The sequence below is a fragment of the Syngnathus scovelli genome, chromosome 21 (genome assembly GCF_024217435.2).
Source record: "Syngnathus scovelli strain Florida chromosome 21, RoL_Ssco_1.2, whole genome shotgun sequence".
NCBI lineage: Eukaryota > Metazoa > Chordata > Actinopteri > Syngnathiformes > Syngnathidae > Syngnathus > Syngnathus scovelli.
Window position 1 is genome coordinate 136,862 of NC_090867.1, and position 27,616 is coordinate 164,477.

Sequence of the window (27,616 nt, forward strand, 5' to 3'; positions counted from 1 at the left end):
ATAGTGCAAGTAGGCAAAACAGTATTCAAGAGTGTGCAGAGGAATGCTAAACCATGTATTAAACTTCTATTTAAAGGGTTTACACAAGTTCAGTAAAGTTGGTAGTGCGAGATAGTGCAAGATAGAGGTCCGTAGTGTCATAAAGTACAGTTCTGTGAATGTGTGATGCAGAGTTCAGTTTAGAGCTCAACAGTTCTAATGTTCAACAGTCTGATGACAGCAGGGAAAAAGCTGTTGCAGAACCTGGTGGACCTGCAGCGGATTGTGCGAAACCTCTTCCCAGAGGGCAGCAGGGAGAACAGTCCATGGTGGGGGTGTGATGGGTCATTGATGATGTTACGGGCACGGGACATGCAGCGCTGAGATGAAATGTCCTGAATGGAGGGAAGAGGAGCCCCTATGATCCTCTCTGCTGTCCTCACCACTCTCCTCACGTTCTTCCAATCGGAGGCGGTGCAGCCTCCACACCACACAGAGAGTCAGCTTGTCAGAATGATCTCTATGGTGCTCCTGTAGAACGTCCTCATGATGGGTGGGGGCAGGTGGGCTCTCCTCATCCTCCGCAGGAAGTACAAGCGCTTCTGTGCCCTCTTGATCAGTGCCGTAGTGTTCATAGTCCAGGTGAGGTCTTCTGTGATGTGGACCCCCAGGAATTTGGTGCTGCTGACCACCTCCACAGCTGAGCTGTTGATGATCAGTGGAGCGTGGTGAGGCTGGTTTTTCCTGAAGTCGACGATGATCTCCTTCATCTTCTCCACATTCAGGATCAGGCTGTTGTCTCTGCACCAGCCCACCAGCTGCTCCACCTCCTCTCTGTAGTCCAGGTCGTTGTTGTCTCTGATGAGCCCCACCACCGTTGTGTCGTCTGCGAACTTCACGATGTGATTGGTGGTGAACCTGGGGACGCAGTCGTGTGTCATCAGGGTGAACAGCAGGGGGCTCAGGACGCAGCCCTGAGGGGAGCCTGTGCTGAGGGTGATGACATCAGAGGTGTTCTGTCCGACCCGGACTGACTGAGGTCTGTTGGTGAGGAAGTCTAGCAGCCAGTTGCGAAGGGGGGTGTTGAAGCCCAGGTGTTCCAATTTTCCTACTAGATGCTGTGGGATGATGGTGTTAAACGCTGAGCTGAAGTCCAGGAACAGCATCCGAACATGGGTGTTCTTCTCCTCCAGGTGAGCCAGGCTCAGGTGAAGAACGGAGGAGATGGCGTCCTGAGTGGAGCGGTTTTGCCGGTCGGCAAACTGGAACGGGTCAAATAATGGGGGGAGTCTGGAAACGATGTGATCTTTAAGCAGCCTTTCGAAGCACTTCATCATGACCGGAGTCAGTGCAACAGGCCGGTAATCATTAAATGAGGTGATTTGAGGTTTCTTCGGCACCGGAATGATGGAGGCAGTCTTAAAGCACGCTGGCACTGTGGCTTGGCCCAGCGAGGTGTTAAAAATGTCTGTGATGACCCCAGCCAGCTGACTTGCACATTCCCTGAACACACGCCCAGGAATGTTGTCGGGGCCAGGGGCCTTACGGGGGTTGACTCTCCTCGGGGTCTTCAACACATCGGCGGAGTCAAGGCAGAGTACCTCCTCTTCCTGATGGGGGACAGTTTTAACTGCTGGAGTGCCGTTTAGTGCCTCGAACCTCCCAAAGAAGTTATTTAGACCATTTAGAAAGTCAGCATCAACTTCACCCACCGGGGGGGGAGGGTGAGTTGTAGTCTGTAATCGCCCGTATGCCTTGCCACATACTCCTGGTGTTGTTGGCGTCGTGGAAACGATCCTGAATTTTTCGACTGTGGTCTCGCTTCGCTACCCTGATGGCACGGTTCAAGTTGGCTCTCGCTGTCCTCAGTGTCTCCATGTCGCCAGACTTGAAGGCAGAGTTCCGCGCTCGTAGCGTTTGACGTACCTCCTCAGTCATCCAGGGTCGTTGGTTGCCCCGGGTGATGATATTCTTAGTGGTGCTGACGTCCTCGGTGCATTTGTTGACGTAGGCTGACACAGTCATGGCACACGCATGTCAAATCTACATCGGGGAAACTGGGAGGGAGGGAGGGAGGGAGGGCGGGAGGGAGGCAAGCAGGGAGGCAGGCAGGCAGGGAGGCAGGCAGGGAGGCAGGCAGGGAGGCAGGCAGGGAAGCAGGCAGGGAGGAAGGCAGTGTCTGTCTGTTGAGGTTTTCACCTTGTTCTTCTCCTGCTGAAGTTCTAACTGGACGTCCATCAGTTTGGCTCTCAGCTCGTCATTGGCGGCCTGAAAGGCGTCCGTTCGCTCCGCCTTGACCCGCCCTGCCGGAGCTCGTTTGGACATCTCTTACTCGAGTCTCGCCCGATCGTCAGTCAGAGATCACAACATTTGTACCTGGAGAGCACAAACGCAGCGCTGTTTTCCACTGGCTTCGGACTCAACTTCAATCGGTACCGTAACGTACAACATCATGAACATAGATCTAGCTTGACTTATTCATTGAATAAATGCATTTGGTTCTTCAAAACTGCATCACGCAACATAGCGTGACCGAGACGGCCGTTATCCACCTGCGTGAAGTTATTTGGTGAAATGAATGAGATGTTTAAGACACCATCGTTCTGTCTCTATGTAGATGAAGGGAAATAATCGATTGCTGAAGGTCCAAAGGTGTTGTGATAAACAAATAAACATATTAGTGACATATTTGTGATAAACATATTAGGCTGTGGCTGGAAGCAGACGCCGAGTTCGACGTTCCTCCCAAATGCCACACTGCCTCGCTTTTCAGGCCAACAAAAAAACATATTTTTCAAAACAATGAGTTGTAATTACCTTGTACGCTCTAGACGGTCAAGTTGCAAGCTGAAAACAAAAATATTTGTCTTGTTAGTCGTCGTGTTACTAACCGCTGTGTCTTGTTTGCCAGCATTGCCGCTTTCCTACTTCCTGTTGCAAGCCACGCCCACGGATTATAATTTTGCCATGAGTTCCGCCTATTGACGTCATGTCCGCGTCGCATGACTGCGACGTAATATTATCTAAAACTGTTTGTGCGGCATGGTGTTGTTCTGTGCGGTATTGTGTTATTCTGTGCGGCGTCGTGTTGTTCTGTGCGGCGTAGTGTTGTTCAGTGCGGCGTCGTGTTGTTCAGTGCGGCATGTTGTTGTTCAGTGCGGCATGTTGTTGTTCAGTGCGGCATGGTGTTGTTCAGTGCGGCATGGTGTTGTTAAGTGCGGCATGGTGTTGTTCAGTGCGGCATGGTGTTGTTCAGTGCGGCATGGTGTTGTTCAGTGCGGGATGGTGTTGTTCAGTGCGGCATGGTGTTGTTCAGTGCGGCATGGTGTTGTTCAGTGCGGCATGGTGTTGTTCAGTGCGGCATAATATTGTTCAGTGCGGCGTAATGTTGTTCAGTGGGGCATGGTGTTGTTCAGTGCGGCATGGTGTTGTTCAGTGCGACATGATGTTGTTCAGTGCGGCATAATGTTGTTCAGTGCGGCATAATGTTGTTCAGTGCGGCATAATGTTGTTCAGTGCGGCATAATGTTGTTCAGTGCGGGATGGTGTTGTTCAGTGCGGAATGGTGTTGTTCAGTGCGGCATGGTGTTGTTCAGTGCGGCATGGTGTTGTTCAGTGCGGCATGGTGTTGTTCAGTGTGGCATGGTGTTGTTCAGTGCGGGATGGTGTTGTTCAGTGCGGCATGGTGTTGTTCAGTGCGGCATGGTGTTGTTCAGTGCGGCATGGTGTAGTTCAGTGCGGCATGGTGTTGTTCAGTGCGGGATGGTGTTGTTCAGTGCGGCATGGTGTTGTTCAGTGCGGCATGGTGTTGTTCAGTGCGACATGGTGTTGTTCAGTGCGACATGATGTTGTTCAGTGCGGCATAATGTTGTTCAGTGCGGCATAATGTTGTTCAGTGCGGCATGGTGTTGTTTAGTGCGGCATGGTGTTGTTTAGTGCGGGATGGTGTTGTTCAGTGCGGGATGGTGTTGTTCAGTGCGGCATGGTGTTGTTCAGTGCGGCATGGTGTTGTTCAGTGCGGCATGGTGTTGTTCAGTGCGGCATGGTGTTGTTCAGTGCGGCATGGTGTTGTTCAGTGCGGGATGGTGTTGTTCAGTGCGGCATGGTGTTCAGTGCGGCATAATGTTGTTCAGTGCGGCCTAATGTTGTTCAGTGCGGCATGGTGTTGTTCAGTGCGGCATAATGTTGTTCAGTGCGGCATAATGTTGTTCAGTGCGGTATATTGTTGTTCAGTGGGGCATAATGTTGTTCAGTGTGGCATGGTGTTGTTCAGTGCGGGATGGTGTTGTTCAGTGCGGCATGGTGTTGTTCAGTGCGGCATGGTGTTGTTCAGTGCGGCATGGTGTTGTTCAGTGCGGCATGGTGTTGTTCAGTGCGGCATTGTGTTGTTCAGTGCGGCATGGTGTTGTTCAGTGCGGCATGGTGTAGTTCAGTGCGGCATGGTGTAGTTCAGTGCGGCATGGTGTTGTTCAGTGCGGCATGGTGTTGTTCAGTGCGGGATGGTGTTGTTCAGTGCGGGATGGTGTTGTTCAGTGCGGGATGGTGTTGTTCAGTTTGGCATGGTGTTGTTCAGTGCGGCATGGTGTTGTTCAGTGCGGCATGGTGTTGTTCAGTGCGGGATGGTGTTGTTCAGTGCGGGATGGTGTTGTTCAGTGCGGGATGGTGTTGTTCAGTGCGGCATGGTGTTGTTCAGTGCGGCATGGTGTTGTTCGGCATGGTGTTTTTCAGTGCGGCATGGTGTTGTTCAGTGCGGCATGGTGTTGTTCAGTGCGGGATGGTGTTCAGTGCGGGATGGTGTTGTTCAGTGCGGGATGGTGTTGTTCAGTGCGGCATGGTGTTGTTCAGTGCGGCATCGTGTTGTTCAGTCCGGTATCGTGTTGTTCAGTGCGGTATCGTGTTGTTCAGTGCGGTATCGTGTTGTTCAGTGCGGTATCGTGTTGTTCAGTGCGGTATCGTTGTGTTGTTCGTATTGTGTTGTGTTGTTCGTAATGTGTTGTGTTGTTTGTATTGTGTTGTTGGTATTGTGTTGTGTTGTTCGTATTTTGTTGTGTTGTTCATATTGTGTTGAGTTGTTCATATTGGGTTGAGTTGTTCGTATTGTGTTGTGTTGTTCGTATTGTGTTGCCTCTAACACTTAGCTTCTAACACTTAGCCTCTAGCACCTAGAAGGTAAATAAATAGGAAGGAAGGACTCACCGGTGGCGTCGTCGCCCACGTCCAAGCATTGTACTTTGTATTTTCATCCTTCTGACAGTGGAAAACATATAGCCAACAAACACCGTGGAACCTAAACGAATGAAAGAAAACTATCATTTGGCCACAACCAACATTCACAGATACAACACAATGTGACGTGCGGTGTTGAGGTTAAAGGTTGAGTGAAGGGCCCTCGTTTTAAACTACTTTTTTGAAAAGGAGTGGGAACAAGTAAGACGTATTTAATTTATTTATTGGGAAGTAGTAAGACTTATTAAATTTATTTAATCTACTTTTCTTCCCAGGCAAAATTTGATGTGCTGCAATTCCAAATTTCCAAAGTGAATGAAGGAATGAAATCCTTTAAATTATGATTTTGTATAAATACTAGGCATAAACACAAAATCTACGGCACAAAATGGGCAGACTTTACTTGTTTGAAAAGGACTGGTTACAAGACAGACTTTTTTAATTTATTTAATGGGAAGAAGACTTATTTAGTTTAATTGATCTATTTTTGTTCCCTGGCAAAATTCGATTTGCTGCAATTCCAAATTTCCAAAGTGAATGAAGGAATGAAGTCGTTTAAATTATGATTTTGTATAAATACTAGGCGTAGACACAAAATCTACGGCACAAAACGGGCAGACTTTACTTGTTTGAAGAGGACTGGTTGCAAGACAGACTTTTCTGATTTATTTAATGGGAAGAAGACTTATTTAGTTTATTTAATCTATTTTTGTTCCCTGGCAAAATTGGATTTGCTGAAATTGTATTTTGCCAAATCTTGACTTGAGACCTGATAGGAAGTATTAAACGCTTAGTTAAATCGAAACAAGTTGGTAATAAGAGCGAGTAATGTTGGTTGGACCGATGAATGAAGGTTGAAAGCAATTTAAATTATGACTTTGTATAAATACTAGATATTAACAGAACATCTACTGCGCAAAATGGGCAGAGTTTACTTGTTTGAGAAGGAGTGGCTTATTCAAAACTAAGATTTATTTAATCTGTTTGTTCCCAGGCAAAATTGGATGTGATGCAATTCCAAATTTCACCACATGATGGTGCCCAATTTTGACTTCATAGGACATGTTAGGGTTTTCCAGGTTATCTTGATCCTATGATTATGTTGGAATGTAACCTGTAATAATTAAACTCGCCTGTCCTGTCTTAACAAAAGTAGTAGAACAAAGTGCTAAGATCTTTTGAACTGATTGACTAGCTGCAGAGGAAGCAATCAAAGTTGTTTTGTTCACACAACATCGTGAAGGACCCCCTGCTGTGCTTTGATCAGCCAGGGGCTTCGGCCATTTGTCTACTCTGACCCCCACTCTCAACCCCCACTCTGTTTCTCTCAATAAAAATGCTCCTGCACGAGGCCTGAGTCAGACCTCCATTTCGATCATCGCTGCACGCACAGCGACGAATGGACTCTCCACCTGCAGGTGTCCAAAAGGACTTACTTGTCTCCCGTGTGGTTCTTGCAAAATAAGTTGGAGTGAGCAAATCTCTAACAGGACATATTAAACACTTAGCTTATTATTATGTTCAAGGTAATCAGATTTGTTTATTATTCTAATGGCCTTTTCAAAACTATTCTGGATTACTACTTTGGATCTATTCTACATTACTTGGCAACAACATACTCTGTAACAGATTAGGCAGTATAATCACATATGTTAACTTGAGAGTGCCCACACTCAATCTACTTATCGTGATGTGTTAAATCAAATAAATAAATATGCATTTGTCAAGATATTTTATATTTTCGGTGTCGACCCCTTGCATTTTAATTCATGTCGGGGTAGCGGCTTTTGTTTGCTATTTGATTTTCCCATGGTTTATTTCTCTAAATTTCGGAGTTGGCAATTCGAATGGCACCTACAGTGTCCTAAAGCCAATTTAATTCACAGGACAGTGGTAAAATATTCAGTGGTAAGTCTCCTTTCCTCTGCTTCCACACAAAGCCACTGTCTACAATCCTGTTTTATATAAAGGAGAGCTCACATGAGATCACTCTCAGTCAAACCATACACACACACACACAATGCACACTCTTATCATCTCACAGGCAAGCAGGGGAGCCCGCCCTCCCGTGGATTTTAACAAACTCTTTAACCTTCCTATTGTGTAATAAAAAACTTATTTTTGCCTTATTCTTAAAGTAGATATAAAACCTATCTGTCATGGATAAAGAAGCCAAACCAGCTAAACAAGAGTTAAGAAAAACACCACAGATGGCAGCAGAAAGCTAACACATTAGGAAGGCTAAGTTAGGAGGCCCCACGACACCTCAGCGGAATTTAACTGCTCAAAATTACCTGTACTTCTTTAGAAAACAGATGGGTCCGCTCTCCCATGGAATTTAACTGACTTATCAGTCAGGGGACTCCATCATCCCAGCGGAATTTACTGTTTCTAATTGCACTTGATAGGGTCTAGAATTGTCAAGGTTTTAAGTGACCTCTTGTCACTGCACTTTCATTACTTTCAACAGAATCAATATTCGTACTCACAGTCTGGTGGGCCTTCTCCTCGGATGATCTCGTCAACCACTCCGGCGTCCAGCTGACTGATCGAGTCAGCCCCGTGAAAAGGGTTTCCTCTATATGCCTTGGCCAAGGACTTGTCCTGGGTCGAAAAGTCAGCTGGAATCCCGAAATAGGTCTATTGAGACCCCGGAATGAGCCCCCAAAAATCAGTTAGGTTCAAAATAAGCAAAAGGATCAGCAGACAAAACCAGTGAGGCAGAATATTGAGTCTTTTCTCGCGAGGAGTGCATTCAGACTTACAGCAATCCGACTACACTAAAAATCTGTTTTACACTCCTCGCTCTTTTTATTTGGAATGCCCTACCCACAGTGTGAGACGATTAGCCCTTAAGGGGGGGGAAAGAGATTGTGGCTTCGTCTCGTAAGAAAATAAACAAAAAGTAACGCACAAAGTGTTGCGTGCAGATATGGCTATATCAGCAAAACAGTTTAAGCGATATTCCGAGAGATAAAAGGAGAAAGTGACGTTCTTTAAGGAAGATCAGAGGGTTCATGACGCATTGTTTGACATGTTGTTTTCACGATCTGTTCTGGTGGACGCTGAGCTGTCAGCAGCATCTTGTTTGACACAACCGTCATCTCGCCCCTGACCCAGCCGTAATCCTTCTGTTCTGTTGTACAAGATAAGAATAAGCAAGGCAAAGCAGCAAGCATACTGAACAGTAATATTGTGAATAAGTACTCATTAGAGAACGCATGATAACATATATATACAATTTTTCTAACAATTACTGTTAGACATTATTTGTCTGATAATCTACCAAATCTTTGAATTGAAGAATTTGTGATTTAATTAATAGCTTGCTATTATGTTCAGGGTAATCAGACTTGTATATAATTCTAATGGCCTTCTTTTGAAAACTATTCTGAATTACAACTTTGGATCTTATATTACTTTGCAACAATATACTCGGTGACAGATTAGGCAGTATAATCACATATGTTAACTTCAGTGCCCACACTGTATTTATTTATGGTTATTTGTTAAATCAAGTACTGTTAGACATGAAATAGGAAGTGTTTAACATAAATGTTATGGCTACTCACCATTGTAGCTCGCTCCTGATCAATGATACTTGTAGCTCGCTCCTGGTCAATGATACGAGCCTCTTCTTGCAGTGGAAAACTTACAGCCAACAAACACCGTGGAACCTAAAGGAAGGAAATAAAACATTAACATTTAGCCTCAACCAACATTCACAGATGTAACGCAATGCAAACTACACAAACGTAAATCTTTTTAAACACAATGAGTTGTACTTACCGTGTACGCTCTAGACGGTCCACTTGCAAGCAGAAAAAAAAGATATTTCTGTTGATAGTCGTCGTGTTTTTATCCGTTGTCTCGCTCAAGGCCATTGCGCCCACAGATTTGAATTTTGGCGACAGTTCAGCCTATTGACGTAATTTCCGCGGTGTAATACCCGCATATCTGAAACGGCAAAGTTAAGATTAGAGTTAAATAAAGTTTTTAATCAACGCAATCATTTACAACCGTTGACCAGTCGAAATAATCGTCGAAATTCGACGTTCCCCCCAAACGCCACACTCACTCGCTTTTCAGGGCAACAAAAGTACTTCTTTGTAAAAACGATGAGTTGTACTTACCGTGTACGCTCTGGACGGTCCAGTTGCAAGCAGAAAATAAAAATATTTCTCTCGTTAGTCGTATGTTACCATCCGCTGTGTCTTTGTCAACATCGCCATTTTGCTACTTCCTGTTGCGAGCCACGCCCACGGATTTAAATTTTGGCGGAAGTCCCGCCCATTGGCGTCGTTTTCGCGTATAGCAAATCCGATTGGTTGGGAAGGGGGCATGGTTATGCAGCCGAGGGGTCCTGTGATCGGTGGGATGCAAAGTAGGCGACGACGTCACGTGACCACGACGTGGCAGACGTCATATAGCAACCGCTGTTTTGTTTAGGAGACTTACAGTTGTTATGCATTGACATAATGGCGCACACTCCAAATAGATTTAAATAAATTAAATAATTCTTCTGCCCACTCCCTTTTAAACAAGTTAACTCTCCCCGCGGATTTGAATTCCGGCGGAAGTTTCGCCCATCGACGTCACGTCTGTCACGTGACCACAACGTGGCAGATGTCATATAGCAACCGCTGTTTTGTTTAGTAGATTTACAGTTGTTATGCATTGGCATGATGGTGTGCACTCAAAATAGTTTTAAATAAATTAAATATTTCTTCTGCCCACTCCCTTTTAAAAAAGTTAACTCTGCCCACGGATTCTAATTTCGGAGGACGGTCCGTCCATTGATGTCTTGTCTGCGTCACTTGACCACGACGTAGCGACGTCATATAGTAACCGCTGTTTTGATCAGTAGACTTACAGTTATTATGCGTTGACATAATGGCGCACTGGTTAGCATGTCCACCTCTTAAGCATGATGTTGCGGGTTCGACGCCTGATCAATGTTAGCCATGGAGTGAGCTGAAGTGCATGGCGCTGAAGATATGAATCTTTGAAATGCGCTGAGGTCTGACATATAAGGCAGAATGGTTTGCCATCACGGTCAACAAAAAATAGAAACTTTCCCACTCTGATAAAAACGTCCTGTGTTCATCTACATATTTCCGTTTTGCTGTGCATCTATTCCCTGCCATTTCGAGAGCCCAATTGACACTAATAGTTTACTGGATTGTGTTTGCCCATCCTACTTTGTGGAATTTCACCACATGCGCTTTTGACCAAAATACCAAATTGAACTCAAGTGAAGCCAACACGCACAACCCCCCCCCCCCACACACACACACACACACACAAATGTAGATATGAACATAAAAGAGCCGCATGCGGTTCGGGAATTGCGGCTTGGCCAAACCTGTACTATACAACTTTATTTGTATAAAATTTTCACAACAGCTGTCACACAAACAAAGCGGGAAAAACCGAAGACGTGCGTGTTCCGCCCACGCTGGATTTATTTGCACCTTTGAAAAGACACCGTATTGCCGCAGATGTTGCAAAGAGTAGTTTTGGGCATCTGAGACGGAAGGATGTCCAAAGCATCACGTCACCAGCTGGTGTTAGGGCCACAGAATGAAGGCCAAGGAGAAGGATAGAAAGAGAAACAGAAACTTCTCCTCCAATTGTTTGATTTGTCTCTTCTGAGCTTCGATGAATTCTTTCAGCTCTTTGTTCCTCTAGGACGGACAAATGGAAAGTGGCCTTCAAAAGCCAGTAAGCGTGCAAGTAAGTGCCGGGCTGGCTTTGGGCCCTTACCTGTTGCGCGCTGTGCAGCAGATCCATTCTCTCTTGGAGGATGCAAGTGTCGCGCTCCCTCAACTCACACATCAGGGCTCGCTTCCATTGGTCCACGGCGCTCCTAAGCTCTTCTCTCTGATCCGCCGTCAGCACGTCATTCACGCCAGCGTGGCTGGCTTTTTCGCCGTCCGTGGCGGGGCAGTCCCGCTGCGGTAGCGCCTCGTACAACATGGCCTCCAGCTCCAGGATCCTCTGGGCCGCAATCCTCGTCCATCAGTGGTCCGGCGGGAGATTTGAGGGCGGCTTACCTTATGAGCCTGGTTCATGGAACGCTTCCTGAAGTCCAACTCTTCATCCAGGTAGCCCTTCTGCTTACAGAACATATCCTAGCACAGCTCAAGGTCAGAATTGTTGGGGCACATTGCCGGAGTTCCCCTTGACTGATGTCGCGTGTCTGTCTACCTTCTCACTTTCAATGTCCAACATCTTCTGTTGAAGTGCTGACTTGGTCACTTTGATGTATTCTAACCACTGAGGAAAGGCTGCTGTCACATAAGCAGAATGCGAGAGCGTGCGTGGACGTGCGCGTTACCTTCTCGGCTAGGGTGAGAAGGGTCCTGGCGTGAATCACGACCACCTGCTCCTCGTTGGTGAGATTCTGCAAGAGCCCAAAGGCACAGCGTCAACAAGCTTCTTTCAGCGCAAAGCCTTCCAAAAGTCACATTTGAGCCGCCGAGTCTCGTGGAGTGCGAACATAAGGAGTTCGACATACACTTACGGCGTTATCGCCCAGGATGTCCAGCTTCTTCATCAGATCACTGATGACGATGTCCGGGGGAAAGGCGCAAGGAGCAATGTAAGGTGTTCTGGGACCTCGGGTTAAGGTTAGGGTTGCGAGGGACGCCTTACGTACGCTCACGCCCTCGGCCTCGCAGTAGATCTGCAAAGGGCTGAGGCCGTCTGGGAAACGGACTTGCAGAAACTTCAAGACGGGGGAGCGCCACTCCCTCTCCTGAAAGGCAGAGGCATGCATCCGTCCGTCCGTCCGTCTGTCACATCTCTGGCCTCAACACGCTTGTGCGAGTCTTCCCACCTCCAGCTCCAGGATGCGGAACTCAAGCAGTTAGTTTTGGTCTCGGATATCCTGGATGTGCTCTTTCAGACGCGCTTCTTCCGCCTCCATCCGCCTGACCTGAAAAGACAGTCAGACCTCATCTGCGGGGCTTCCCGACGGGTGTGACGCCCAGCGCCTTTCTTTCCGTCACCTTTTCGGCCAACTGCTGATTGCTCTGACGCAGCAGCTGCTTCTCCTCCACCCACTTGACTTTCTAGAAGAGACAAACGCGTGGACAGCTTTGGAATGTTGTGTCATTTTCATCCACAAATTCTTTGGTTGACTGGAAAATGACATTTGCTTTTCTCCGCATTTTCCCAGCCACGTTCAGGGGGGGGTTGGTCCAGTAATGCCAGACGAATGAGTGACTGAAGAATGTAGCTATTTTGTCTGAGAAAAAGGTGTGCTCATTGATGAGCTTACCTGTCCTTGTTGCTTTAGCGCTGACTCCAGATCTGCTACTCTGCTTTGATAGTGACCCATTTCTACCATCAGCTTTTCTCTGGTCTGAAAGGAGGAGGAGGGAGGCTCCTCCTCCTCCTTTCAGACCAGAGAACACCCGAGGCTGGGTGAGAACGGGGAGGCTGCGACCCGGCCGGGGGTTGCGGGAAGGGGCGCCACCTTGATCTCCTTCTCGGCGTCGTAGTCCCCTCCGCTGGTCTGGGCGAGAAGCGCGTAGGCTCGTTGCAGCGCTTGATATTCTTGCATCAGCTGGCGGTAGCGAAGCTCCGCCTCCTCATGCACACACCAATGCAACACAGCACTAGTACCAGAATCAGTCAGACCGGCGACAAAGCACCCGCGACGCAAAGACGAGTCCGATTCCAGGCTGAAGAGGAATGTTTGGCGCCAATACGCTGGCAGAAATGGCGGGCTACCTCTTCGGGTTACGCGACTGGTTGCTGGTGGGGAAACCAGCTATGTTCCGATTCCAAAGTTCTAATATCATTGTAAAGAAAATTTGATGTATTAGCCCAGGAATTAGGTAGTGTGGCCAAGCATTCTAAGCGGTTATTTATTTATGCTCCAGTCACTCCTGACTTGTGGGTTCAAATCCCACCACAGAATCAATTCAGGTCTGGTCTTTTTGCCCAAATCCTGTCAGTGCAGCACTAAAGTATCAAGAACTTTCAAAGGTTTTTGCAAAATAGCAATCTTTGCCTTTTATTCTAACCTGGAGTACCCATTTAGTAGGTAACTACGCTGTGTATTTGGACTGAGAATGGTGAAAGAAGGTACATATATGCCTCATAAACTGTATGCATTGAGGATGGGTGTCGACTTCCATGCAGCACAACCATCCATCCATTCATCTATCTTCTTCCGCTTATCCGGGGTCGGGTCGCGGGGGCAGCAGCTTTGGGAGGGACTCCCGGAGTTCCCTCTCCCCAGCCACTTCATCCAGCTCATCCCGGGGGATCCCAAGGCGTTCCCAGGCCAGCTGAGAGACATAGTCTCTCCAGCACGTCCTGGGTCGTCCCCGGGGTCTCCTACCGGTGGGACATGCCCGGAACACCTCTCCAGGGAGGCGTCCAGGAGGAATCCTGATAAGATGCCCGAGCCACCTCATCTGGCTCCTCTCAACGTGGAGGAGTAGCGACTCTACTCCGAGTCTCTCCCAGATAACCGAGCTTCTCACCCTATCTCAAAGGGAGAGCCCAGACATCCTGCCGAGAAAACTAATTTTGGCCTCTTGTATCCAGGATCTTGTTCTTTCGGTCACGACCCATAGCTCGTGACCATAGGTGAGCGTAGGAGCGTAAATCGAACGGTAAATTGAGAGCTTTGCCTTTTGGCTCAGCTCTCTCTTTACCACAACGGACCAGTACAGGGTCCGCCTTACTGCCGACGTTGCACCGATTCGCCTGTCGATCTCGCGCTCCATCCCCCCCTCACTCGTGAACAAGACTTCAAGATACTTGAACTCCTCCACTTGGGGCAGGATCTCATCCCCGATCCGGAGAGTGCATTCCACCCTTTTCCGATCGAGGACCATGGACTCGGATTTGGAGGTGCTGACCGTCATCCCGACCGCTTCACACTCGGCTGCGAACCGTTCCAGCGAGAGCTGGAAATCACGGTCTGAAGAAGCCAACAGCACCACGTCATCTGCAAAAAGCAGAGACGCGATGCTGAGGTCCCCAAACTGGACCCCCTCAACGCCTCGGCTGTGCCTAGAAATTCTGTCCATAAAAATTATGAACAGAATCGGTGACAAAGGGCAGCCTTTGTCCAACCCTCACTTGGAACGAATCCGACTTACTGCCGGAAATGCGGACCAGACTCTGGCATCAGTGATACAGGGACCAAACCGCCCTTATCAGTTGGCTCGGCACCCCGTACTCCCGAAGCACCCTCCTCAGAACCTCCCGAGGGACACGGTCGAACGCCTTCTCCAAGTCCACAAAACACATGTGGACTGGTTGGGCGAACTCCCATGCACCCTCGAGGATCCTGCCGAGGGTGTAGAGCTGGTCCACTGTTCCACGGCCAGGACGAAAGCCACACAGCTCCTCCTGAATCCGAGGTTTGACCTCCCGACGGACCATCCTCTCCAGCACCCCTGGAGAGACCTTACCGGGGAGGCTGAGGAGTGTGAATCCCCTGTAATTGGAACACATCCTCCGGTCCCCCTTCTTAAAGAGGGGAACCACCACCCCAGTCTGCCAATCCAGAGGCACTGTCCCCGATGTCCACGCAATGTTGTAGAGGCGTGTCAGCCATGACAGCCCCACAACATCCAGAGCCTTTAAGAACTCCGGGCGGATCTCATCTACCCCCGGGGCCTTGCCACCGAAAAGTTTTTTTAACTACCTCAGTGACTTCGACCCCAGAGATTTGAGAATCCGCCTCAGAGTCTCCAGGCCCTGCTTCCTCAATGGAAGGCGTTTAGGTGGAATTGAGGTCTTCGAAGTATTCTCCCCACCGACTCACGACGCCCCGAGTCGAGGTCAGCAGCACGCCATCCCCACTATAAACAGTGTTGACGTTGCACTTCTTCCCCCTCCTGAGACACCGGATGGTGGACCAGAATTTCCTCGAAGCCGTCCGGAAGTCATTGTCCATGGCCTCACCAAACTCCTCCCACGCCCGGGTTTTTGCCTCAGCAGCCGCCGAAGCTGCGTTCCGCTTGGCCATCCGGTACCTGTCAGCTGCCTCCGGAGTCCCGCAGGCCAAAACGGCCCGATAGGACTCCTTCTTCAGCTTGACAGCATCCCTTACCGCCGGTGTCCACCAGCGGGTTTGGGGATTGCCGCCACGACAGGCACCAACGACCTTACTGCCACAGCTTCGGTCGGCCGCCTCAACAATGGAGGCGCGGAACATGGTCCACTCAGACTCAATGTCCCCCGCCTCCCCCGGGACGTGGGAAAAGCTCTGCCGGAGGTGGGAGTTGAAGCTCTTCCTGACAGGAGATTCTGCCAGACGTTCCCAGCAGACCCTCACAGAGTGTTTGGGTCTGCCAGGTCGGACCAGCATCTTCCCCCACCATCGGAGCCAACCCACCACCAGGTGGTGATCAGTTGACAGCTCCGCCCCTCTTTTCTCCCGAGTGTCCAAAACATGCGGCCGCAAATCTGATGACACAACTACAAAGTCCTGGTGCCATTGCCCACGTGAGCATTGAAGTCACCCAGTAGAACGATGGAGTCCCCAGAAGGAGCGCTCTCCAGCACTTCCTCCAGGGACTCCAAGAAGGGTGGGCATAGACACAAACAACAGTCAGGACCCGTCCCCCCACCTGAAGGCGGAGGGAAGCTACCCTCTCGTTCACCGGGGTGAACCCCAATGTGCAGACGCCCAGCCGGGGGGGCAATAAGTATACCCACCACATCTGCTCGACACATCTCACCGTGGGCAACTCCAGAGTGGAAGAGAGTCTAGCCCCTCTCGAGAGGGCTTCTACCGGAACCCAAACTGTGCGTGGAGGCTAGTCCGACTATATCTAGTCAGAATTTTTCTGCCTCGCACACCAGCTCGGGCTCCTTTCCAGCCAGAGAGGTTATATTCCATGTCCCAAGAGCTAGCTTCTGCAGCCGGGGATCAGACCGCCAAGGTCCCTGCCTTTGGCCACCGCCCAGCTCACACTGCACTCGACCCCTTTGGCCCCTCGCACAGGTGGTGAGCCCATGGGAAGGGGGACCAACGTTTCCTTTTCGGGTTGTGCCCGGCCGGGCCCCATGGGCGAAGGCCCGGCCACCAGTCGCTCGCCTTCGAGCCCCGCCTCCAGGTGCAGCACAACCAACGTGTGGAAAAGATAATGCGCACGACATTTTTTCTCAAAAGCATGACTTGAAAGAAGGTCCAAACCAGACAAACAGCAGAGGATGGTTTTGATCTATCCACCTCTGGGTTATGGGCCCAGCACGCTCCCGCTGCGCCACTCTGCTGCTCAGTGCTAGCAATTCATCAAGTCCTCTAATCGGCTAACAAGCATTCGGTTCCAACTCGTAACTGGATTCTGACTGTCACTCATATTGTTCATTACATTATGAACAAAGCTCAGTCGGGCAGCACTAACCTGGATGCTGGTGGAGAAACCAACTTTCTCCAAGTGTCTCCACCCACTTCAAGGACAGCAAGGACGCACGTAGCCTTTGGCGGGGTATTCAGACCATCACGGACTACAAGCCCGCGCCGAGGAGCTGTGAGGGCGACGTCCGTCTGCTGAACGATCTGAACCGCTTCTTTGCTCGCTTCGACGCCCAGAACAGCACTTGCCCGCTGAAGTCCACTCCCCCCCCACACGAGCAGCCCCTGCGCCTCTCTGCCGACGGTGTGAGGAGGGCGCTTGCCGCTATTGACACCCGTAAGGCGGCGGGCCCTGACAACATCCCGGGTCGAGCGCTGAAGGACTGCGCTGGGGAGCTGTCGGGTGTCTTCACGGACATCTTTAACGTTTCCCTGCAGCAGGCCATCGTCCCCTCGTGCTTCAAAGCTGCCACCATCGTTCCTGTGCCGAAGAAACCTGCACCGTCCTGCTTCAATGACTACCGCCCTGTGGCACTGACGCCCATCATCATGAAGTGATTTGAGCGGCTGGTCATGGAGCACATCAAGTCCGTTCTCCCCCCCACCATTGACCCTTTCCAGTTTGCGTACCGTGCCAAGCGGTCCTCTGAGGATGCCATCTGCTCTGCCCTCCACTCGGCCCTCACCCACCTGGAGAGAAAGGACTCATATGTGAGGTTGCTGTTTGTGGACTTCAGCTCTGCCTTCAACACCATTGTGCCGCAGCGACTCATCCGCAAACTCGACGAGCTGGGCCTCAGTACCTCCCTCTGCAACTGGATACTGGACTTCCTCTGTCAGAGGCCTCAGGTGGTGCGTGTTGGCGACAAAATCTCCGCCAGCATCACGCTGAGCACGGGGGGCCCCCAGGGCTGCGTGCTCAGTCCATTGCTCTTCACCCTGCTGACGCATGACTGCACTGCGACCTACAGCGACAACCGCATAGTGAAGTTTGCTGACGACACGACTCTGGTGGGTCTCATCACGAATGGCGACGAGACTCGGTACAGGTCGTAAGTTGACCTTCTGACCACGTGGTGCAGGGACAACAACCTCCTGCTGAACGTCAAGAAGACCAAGGAAATCATTGTTGACTTCCGGAAGGGTCACACAACACACCTGCCGCTGATCATTGACGGTGCTGTGGTGGAGAGGGTGAGCTGCACCAAGTTCCTGGGGGTGCACATCAGTGAGGACCTCTCCTGGTCCGCAAACACCTCGTCACTGGCAAAGAAAGCTCAGCGCCGCCTGTACTTCCTGCGGAAGCTCAGGCGTGCATGTGCTCCTCAGGCAGTCCTGTCTACATTCTACCGTGGGACCATTGAGAGCGTCCTCACCAGTTGCATCGCTGTGTGGGGTGGTAACTGCACTGAACAGAACTTGAAGGCCCTGCAGCGCATAGTGAATACGGCTGGTAAGATTATTGGTGCTTCGCTCCCCTCCCTGAAAGACATTTACACCTCCCATCTCACCCGCAAGGCAACCTCGATTGCCAGAGATGTGAGTCACCCGGCTCACTCTTTGTTTGACCTTCTGCCCTCTGGGAAGAGGTACAGGAGCCTGCGCTCCCGCACCACCAGACTCGCCAACAGCTTCTTTCTCCAGGCTGTTAGGGCCCTGAACTCGCTACCCCCTTCTGCGTAGCGTGCGGCACTGTTGCGCTATTTTCGGGAATGTCTGCTGTACGCGCACTTGCTCCTTTTTTTTCTGCTCCTCTTATTTATTTATTTATTGTTGTGTTATTTATTCATTATTTATTCAGCACACTTTTGTTATACTTTTTTACTTGTTTGTCTGTTGTGAGCCATGTCTTGTCACCGTGGGATAGGGGGGAACGAAATTTCGGTTTCTTTGTGTGTCTTTGGCATGTGGAGAAATTGACAATAAAGCTGACTTTGACTTTTGACTTTGACTTTTTATCCACTTTCACATTTTATTAGAAATGTCAACAAAATTCAATGTTGAAACTGCAGTTGGTAGGTAGTGTCGCTGAAGCGCTGGATTTAGGCTCTCAGTCTCTACTAAGGCGTGCGTTCAAATATTGTGTTAGTTCCGCTCTATTCTTCTGGCCTGACTCTTTTTGGCGCAGCCGTTGTACATATGATGACCCTGGAAAGTTCTTGGCAAATTCTCAATCTTTGCCTTTCATGTTCATCGGGTCTACCATTTTAATAGGTATCTACACTGTGTATTTGGATAGAGACTGGTCAAAGGGGACACATATATGCCTCGTGAACTACTACATGCATTACTGCGGATGAAGAAGAGTGAACAAATAAGTCATCAGACAAGTTTGCCGATTTTTTAGTGCCCATTAGAGCAGCACTCTGTTCCGTACTGTAACCTGTTAGGTTTGTTCCCAGTTCTTTATCTTTAATGCTCGATATGCTAACAGTAATTACCAAGAGAAAGCCTTCACAGTTTAACTATTTAATGTATGCCAAAATGATTGCTGCACAGCTGTGGAGCCCTTTCTGCGAGATGCAGAAGAAGGTTCCTCTCCCAGCGCCAAGGTTCCTGCTCTTATACTACTCTGGCCGCCTTCCTGCAAGGAGGCGACTGCCTAGCCTGTGTGATAATGTGTGACCTTGTCATCTTAACCGAGAGCGACTTCTACATATGTGCAAAGGGTTTCATAGAGTAGAGAAAGCTAATAAAGCAAGAGAAGTGTTACAGCGATATAATGGCATAGCTCAAGCTCCCTAGCTAATCACATGTGCCAAAGAGGCCTATTCTAACAAACCGTTGGTGAGAATGGGTAGACGGGGAAGCCTGTAAGCGAGTCCCTCACTCGCATACTCCATCGCTTCTCTGCCTTTTGGCTAAGATCAAGTGTAGTATCTGTTCTTGGGTTTGGGGGATTAAGAGAGCTGACCGTAGAAGAGAGAATTTTAACCATAAAAGTGGTGATTTTACCCTTGCTTTTACTAATCAGTTCTGTTTTCATCCCAGCAAGTAAGTTGCTTTTAGAATTGGACCGAGCCATTTTTTACTTCACCTGGAAATCCAAGTCAGAGGGACTGAAGAGGGACACCATGAAGAAAAAGAAAAAAAAAACAGAGGAGAAGGAGTCCCGAACTTAAAACTCTTCCTCGGAAGCAGATATGTTGCCCTGCACCTGCGAAGCGCGCTCGTTACACCAAATGCATCGAAAAGCCAAGCAATGACACGATTCTGGATGGGCTCATACTGTCACGGTCGGGTGGTGGAGCATGGAGCAGGACGACCAAGTGCAGCTTGGACCAGGGTTTATTGAAGCAACTCAAAATCCAGACTCGGTAAACTGACATGACTTAAACAATAACTTGACTGACTGACCGGGACGTGGAACAAGAAGACAGCAGGACATGACGGCACCAAGACAGGACGACACACCGAACGACAGGAACCAAAACCAATGACCAAAACCAATGACCAAAACCAATGATCCGACAGGGAGAGAGGGGCAGACAGGACTTTTATACACGACAGGTAACGAGAGGCAGGTGGGAACAATCACACTGATCATGGGCACACAGGAGGGGAGGGGCGAGCACACAGACAGAAACCAAGACAGACACATAGTGGAGCAGGGCGAGACGTGATAGAACCCCCCCCACAAGGGACGTCTCCCGACGTCCCAAAAAAAAAAAAAAAAAAAAACTAGGGGAGCCAAACCTCACCGCACTCGGGCGGCGACTTGGGGAACCGCACCGCACTCGGGCGGCGACTTGGGGAACCGAACCGCACCGCACTCGGGCGGTGACTTGGGGAACCGAACCGCACTCGGGCGGCGACTTGGGGAACCGAACTGCACCGCACTCGGGCGGCGACTTGGGGAACCGAACCGCACCGCACTCGGGCGGCGACTTGGGGAACCGAACCGCACTCGGGCGGCGACTTGGGGAACCGAACCGCACTCGGGCGGCGACTTGGGGAACCGAACCGCACTCGGGCGGCGACTTGGGGAACCGAACCGCACCGCACTCGGGCGGCGACTTGGGGAACCGAACCGCACCGCACTCGGGCGGCGACTTGGGGAACCGAACCGCACTCGGGCGGCGACTTGGGGAACCGAACCGCACTCGGGCGGCGACTTGGGGAACCGAACCGCACTCGGGCGGCGACCTGGGGGACAGAACCGCACTCGGGCGGCGACTGCGGGGACAGATCCGCACTCGGGCGGCGACTGCGGGGACAGATCCGCACTCTGGCGGCGACTGCGGGGACAGATCCGCACTCTGGCGGTGACCTAGGGGACAGAACCGCACTCCGGCGGCGCCCTAGGGGACAAAGCCGCACTCTGCTGGTGACCTAGGGGACAGAGCCGCACTCTGGCGGTGACTTAGGGGACAGAACCGCACTCCGGCGGCGCCCTAGGGGACAGAGCCGCACTCTGGCGGTGACCTAGGGGACAGAGCCGCACTCTGGCGGTGACTTGGGGAACAGAACCGCACTCGGGCGGCGACTTCGGGGAACAGAACCGCGCTCAGGCAGCGACTTGGGGAACACAACCGCACACGGGCGGCGACTTGGGGAAACAGAACCGCACTCCGCGGAAACTCGGGGAAACACAACCGCACTAGGGCGGCGACTTGGGAAGTCTGTGCCGCGATCGGCGGCAACTCAGGAAGTCCGTACGGCAATTGGCGGCGACTCCGGAAGTCTGTACCGCGATCGGCGGCCACTCACAAAGTCCGTACCGTGATCGGCGGCATTCGGAAGGCGGGGCTGTGCGCGGCGGCAAGAGCCATCACGCGCCGCAGCAGTGGGAGTGGGGCCAGGGACGATCGCGGGTCCGGCGCAGCTGGCCCGAAATCTGGCGACGCCCGCAGGTTCTGCAACGCTGGGATGGAGCCCGGTGGTGCCCGCGAGTCCGATGGCGCCGGGGGGCACTCCGATAGCGGCCGCGGGTCCGGCGTCGCGGCAGCGAAGTCCGATGACGGTCGCAGAGGCGATGGTGCCAGGAGGAACTTCGATGGCGGCCGCGGGTCCGGCGTCGCGGGAGCCAAGTCCGATGACGCTCGCAGAGGCGATGGTGCTGGGAGGAATTCCGATGGCGGCCGCGGGTCCGGCGTCGCGGGAGCGAAGTCCGATGGCAGCTGCAAGCCCATGGCGCTGGAACAAGCTCGGACGACGATCGGGCGTCGCAGCGGGAGTTGGTGGTGGAGGGGGATCCAAGCGCTGGTCGTTGTGATGGTCGGATCATTCTGTCACGGTCGGGTGGTGGAGCATGGAGCAGGACGACCAAGTGCAGCTTGGACCAGGGTTTATTGAAGCAACTCAAAATACAGACTCGGTAAACTGACATGACTTAAACAATAACTTGACTGACTGACCGGGACGTGGAACAAGAAGACAGCAGGACATGACGGCACCAAGACAGGACGACACACCGAACGACAGGAACCAAAACCAATGACCAAAACCAATGACCAAAACCAATGATCCAACAGGGAGAGAGGGGCAGACAGGACTTTTATACACGACAGGTAACGAGAGGCAGGTGGGAACAATCACACTGATCATGGGCACACAGGAGGGGAGGGACGAGCACACAGACAGAAACCAAGACAGACACATAGTGGAGCAGGGCGAGACGTGACACATACCTCCGGAAACTAAAGCTAATACCCATCGACCAATGAATTCCTGTGTCTTTTAACGCGCCACCTTCTTATTTCTTCACCAAAAAGTTTTTGAAGAACTTTAAATTAGAGCAAGAAAATTTTAACAAGTCACAGATCTATGATCTCTGTCGTACAGCGGGAAGTGGTTTGTCCAGTGCTCGGACCCGCATTCGGCGAGCCCACAACAGTTTGGCACAACGTCAACCACCCCGCCCTCTCGAAACAAACTTGTTGGGACCTGTCGTGGATGGTGGCCCATGATGGCCTCCCAGTCAGGTCCGTTATGCACTCCCGGGGCATATCAGCGCTCTCAACGTGCCACCGACCTGGCTGTGGCGCCCAGGAGTCAGTGTGGCACCTGCTCAGGTAGTTCATGGCTGCCGTATACCTGTGGGCGACCTGCAGTTCCCGGCAAGGGAAGTGTTGAATGCAGACATCAACATCTCAACAGACCCTTCGCACCCAGGTTGCAGCCTGTTTGAACTACTCCCCTCCGTACGCCGTTATAGAGCTCTGTACACCAAAACCAGCAGACACAGAGACAGCTTCTTCCCCCAGGCTGTCGCTCTGATGAACTCACACCACTCTTAGAGTCTCAGAGTCATTACTGTGCAATAACATCCCGCTTTCCACACCTTTTTTGTTTACACTGTTTGTACTATGTGTCCTCTCTGCATCCATTGCAGCCTGGTCATCCTAGAAGAGGGACCCTCCCATCTGTGGTCTCTTCTCAAGGTTTCTCATTTCCCCTAGCTGGAGTTATGAGTTTTTCCTTGCCCTCTTGGGAGTTTAAGATCAGTTTAAGATCAGGGGATGTTTGAGAATATCTTTCATTTTTCACATGTTGTTGTTAGTCACCTAAATGTTGAACAGAGGCTGTGATTTACCGAAGTCAAATTCCTTGTTTGGCACGCTCAAACATGGCGAATAAAAAACTCTTGAATCTTGAATCTTGAACCTTGTACTCTATGGGGTGAGCCCGTTGAAAATCAAGCAAGAAGACTTTACAAAGCAGTGGCTCACTTTTGCTGCCATCAAAGACGCCATGTGGACTTCCAGAAATTTGCTGGTAAGGAGGCACAGACAGACAAGGAAATGATGGAATTGGGCTAAAATGGTGCACGAAAACAGTGTGTATTCACCTTTATATTTTGCTTCATGTAGCCTTATCAAAATGAATAAAACATCTCTCTGTATGTGCATTCACGTGTAACATTGAAGGAGGTAGATATTTTGTTTCAATATTTAAATAAATACCATCATTGTCTATTAAGACACTAAAAGTTGATGGAACATTTTTTGTAGGGCTGCTGTGTTTTAACAAGGAAAGACTCATGTGCTTATGGATGAAGACGACTTGTACTTGTGATTGTGCTTGTGAACAGTAAAGAGGAGTGCTTGTGCAATTGACAGGGTTGGTTATTGGTTTTTATTTAAAAACAATATTTTTTGCCAAATTACAATAGACTGGCATGTGCCAATTCAAATGGGCCCCACCAGAAGTTAAACTGCATTGATAAACGAAGCCCCTTCGTTAGTCATCACTTTACCGTGGAGGAGGGGTTTGCACGCCTCAATGATCCTAGCAGCCATCTTGTCTGGGGCTTCATGCCCCTGGTAGGGTCATCCATGGCAAACGGATCCTAGGTGAAGGGCCAGACAAAGCACGGCTCTCACAAGCCCCTTATGAAGAAAAACATAAATGGATTTTGTTTTCCCTCGCCCGGACGCGGGTCACCGGGCCCCACATCTGGAGCCAGGCGTGGAGGTGGGGCTCGAAGGCGAGCGTCTGGTGGCCAGGCCTTCGCCCACGGGGCCCGGCTGGGCACAGCCCGAAAAGGAAACACGGGTCCCCCTTCCCATGGGCTCACCACCTGCCGGAGGAGCCAAAGGGGTCGGGTGCAGTGCAAAATGGGCGGCGGAAAAAGGCAGGGACCTTGGCGGACCGATCCCTGGCTGCAGAAGCTGACTGTACTTGAAGACCTCCTCAATTCCACCGACACGCCTTCCATTGTGGAAACAGGGCCTGGAGACTCTGAGGTGGACTCTCCAATCTCTGGGGTCGAACTCACTGAGGTAATCAAAAAAGTCCTCTGGGGCATGGCCCCGGGGGTGGATGAGATCCGCCCAGAGTTTTTAAAGGCTCTGGATGTTGTGGGACTATCATGGCTGACACGCCTCTACAGCATTGCGTGGACATCGGGGACGGTGCCTCTGGATTGGCAGACTGGGGTGGTGGTTCCCCTCTTTAAGACGGGAGACCGGAGGTTGTGTTCCAACTATAGGGGAATCACACTCCTCAGCCTCCCTGGTAAGGTCTATTCAGGGGTGCTGGAGATGATGGTCTGTCGGGAGGTCGAACCTCGGATTAAGGAGGAGCAGTGTGGCTTTTGTCCTGGCCATGGAACAGTGGACCAGCTCTACACCCTGGGCAGGATCCTCGAGGGGGCATGGGAGTTCGCCCAACCTGTCCACATGTGTTTTGTGGACTTGGAGAAGGGGTTCAATCGTGTCCTTCGGGAAGTTTTGTGGAGGGTGCTTCGGGAGTACGGGGTGCTGAGCCAACTGATAAGGGCGGTTTGGTCCCTGTATCACCAATACCAGAGTTTGGTCCGCATTTCTGGCAGTAAGTCAGATTATTTCCCAGTGAGGGCTGGACTCTGCCAAGGCTGCCCTTTGTCACCGATTCTGTTCATAATGGTTATGGACAGAATTTCTAGACGCAGCCAAGGCGTTGAGGGGGTCCAGTTCTGGGACCTCAGCATTGCGTCTCTGCTTTTTGCAGATGACGTGGTGCTGTTGGCTTCTTCAAGCCGTGATCTCCAGCTCTCACTGGGGTGGTTCGCAGCCGAGTGTGAAGTGGTCGGGATGAGGGTCAGCACCTCCAAATCCGAGGCCATGGTCCTCGGTCGGAAAAGGGTGGGATGCCCTCTCCGGATCGGGGATGAGATCCTGCCCCAAGTGGAGGAGTTCAAGTATCTTTGGGTCTTGTTCACGAGTGAGAGCAGGATGGAGCGCGAGATCGACAGGCGGTTTGGTGCAGCGTCGGCAGTAATGCGAACTCTGTACTAATCCGTCGTGGTGAAGAGAGAGCTGAGACAAAAGGCAAAGCTCTCAATTTACCGGTCGATCTACGCTCCTACCCTCAACTATGGTCACGAGCTTTGGGTCGTGACCGAAAGAACGAGATCCAGAATACAAGCGGCCGAAATGAGTTTCCTCTGCAGGGTGTCCGGGCTCTCCCTTGAGAAGCTTGGTCATCCGGGAGGGACTCGGAGTAGAGCCGCTGCTCTTCTACGGTGAGAGGAGCCAGATGAGGTGGCTCAGGCATCTCATCAGGATGCCTCCTGGACGCCTCCCTTTGGAAGTGTTCCGGACATGTCCCACCGGTAGGAGACCTCGCGGGCGATCCAGGACGTGCTGGAAAGACTATGTCTCTCGGCTGGCCTGGGAACGCCTTGGGATTCCCCGGGTTGAGTTGGATGAAGTGACTGGGGAGAGGGAAGCCTGGGAGTCCCTCCTAAAGCTGTCTCCCCCTCGACCCAACCCGGATAAGCGGAATAGGATGGATAAATGGATGGATGATAAACGAGGTTTTAAACGTGATTGTCTGTCTGCACTCGGCATAATTTCTCTGTTTATGTGAACATGTTCACACGTGCCGGTATGAATTATGTGAACGTATGATTGTTGCACGGAGTATGATATAGGCGGCTATCCGTTGCAATATTGATATTCTTTCGCAGAGCATCAACAAATTGAGATATACTCTTATTGTTCCTCTCCACGGAAATGGTATACTCTTTATTGTTCCTCTCCACAGAAATCTTTAGTAAAAAGCGAAAGATTTATTCGATCTGAAGAGAAACGAGTGATCTGAAAATCTGAGTCAAAACGGGCCACCCCACTGCTGGTCTCACTAAATTCACAGGCGGTCTCACACTCAAATTGCAGCAACCATTCCTTCTAATACAAACAATAGAAGTTGATGGATTTACTATACTTACAAGGACTCAAGCAAAATAGAATGTTTAAACGAGTATTTTGTGTTCATTAATGTCTCACTTACTTTAAACATTGTTGGCGCACAGGATTGTAGGTATCTGATCGAACACTGATGGCGCTCGTTCTTTCAATTATATTGGGCGTCTATTTTGATTATTGATGGTAAAAACAGTTGTATGTCTTGGTACGTGTACTTTTGGTCTGAGAGAACGGGAAATGATCCCATCCCTGTGTTTTATTTGAAAATTTGTAATTTCATAACTTTATTCAACACAAATCGGGAAACAAAATACGATCGTAATTTCTCAAATGATTTTTCAAACTTCGGAAATGCTCTATGTCTCCCTTGTGTCGCAAATAATTGAGGCTTTTGACGTTGCTGGCATGGTTTGGAGTGTAATTCACCTCCACTGCGTTGGTGGCGTTTGATATTTGACATTAGAAAATATTACTTTAGAAAGTAAAAGTTGGGATGTTTTCTAGAAATCCATACTTGTGATGTATGAGGAACAACAATCGGGCGCATTCTTAAAAAGACAGACCTACAGCCGACAAAAAGGTTTTGATACGTTCATATCATATGACGAGTCAGGAACGTGGTAATTACATATTATTTTGCATTTGCTAATTTGGTGAATACAGTTTAGCGAGCAAATGCACAGTGTTAGAGATTCGCTCAGTCAAACTTATTTTGCAAGAACCACACTGGAGACGAGTAAGTCCCTTTAGACACCTGCAGGTGGAGAGTCCATTCGTCGCTGTGCGTACAGCGATGTTCGAATGGAGGTCTGACTCTCGCCTCCTGCAAGAGCATTTTTATTAAGAGAAACAGGGTGGGGGTAAGAGTGGACTGAATAGAGAAAGCCCTTGACCTCTAGTCAAAACATAGCAAGGGGTGTTTTACGACTTTGTGTAGGATGGGACACGCTAGGTGATTTATCACAGGTTGCATTCCAACATAAGCATAAAACTAATCTAGCTAGGTTATTTATTACAGGCTGCATTCCAACATAATCATACGATAAGGATAATCTGGAGAACCCTGACACACAGTTCCAGAGTACAGTTAATTACATAATCAAAAGCGTTCAGTGTGTCACAGCATCGCAGACTTAAACTCCATGTGCATACTACTGCGCTTAATTTTTGTTTTCATCAGAAAGACCAGAGGAGAGCGCGAACACAGTCCCCCACTACCAGAAATAATGCAGTCAAGATTCACACAGTAGGGGAATTTGCAGAGGTCAGCACAACCGTAGTGCAATGGCTGAGCCTCACATGGGGTGAACCACCTTCTTGATCATGGGCCGACGTCTTTACCGCACACGCCATTTTCAGTCACGGGCTTAATTGCTAAAAACGTGTGGCACACATACACACTCAGTGGATGAAACAGGATTCGTAGAACTGTTTAAGTCAAAGT

The 27,616-nt window shown here is 50.2% G+C and overlaps 1 long non-coding RNA gene, 1 other non-coding gene and 2 pseudogenes across 2 annotated transcripts; 1 reads left to right on the top strand and 3 right to left on the bottom strand.

Moving 5' to 3' along the window:
* Window positions 1–11,731: 11,731 nt before the first annotated feature.
* LOC137839805 (uncharacterized) lies at window positions 11,732–12,556 on the bottom strand. Its single transcript, XR_011086069.1, has 3 exons — window positions 12,491–12,556; window positions 12,219–12,281; window positions 11,732–12,145 (listed from the first exon to the last, which is right to left on the bottom strand). It is a non-coding gene; the product is annotated as an uncharacterized lncRNA (long non-coding RNA).
* A 6,825-nt stretch (window positions 12,557–19,381) lies between these two features.
* Window positions 19,382–19,589, top strand: LOC125991810 (U2 spliceosomal RNA; annotated as a pseudogene).
* A 6,389-nt stretch (window positions 19,590–25,978) lies between these two features.
* Window positions 25,979–26,063, bottom strand: LOC125991818 (U5 spliceosomal RNA; annotated as a pseudogene).
* A 1,295-nt stretch (window positions 26,064–27,358) lies between these two features.
* LOC125991807 (U1 spliceosomal RNA) lies at window positions 27,359–27,524 on the bottom strand. The gene has a single exon (XR_007489451.1). It is a non-coding gene; the product is annotated as a U1 spliceosomal RNA (small nuclear RNA).
* Between the last annotated feature and the right edge of the window lie 92 nt (window positions 27,525–27,616).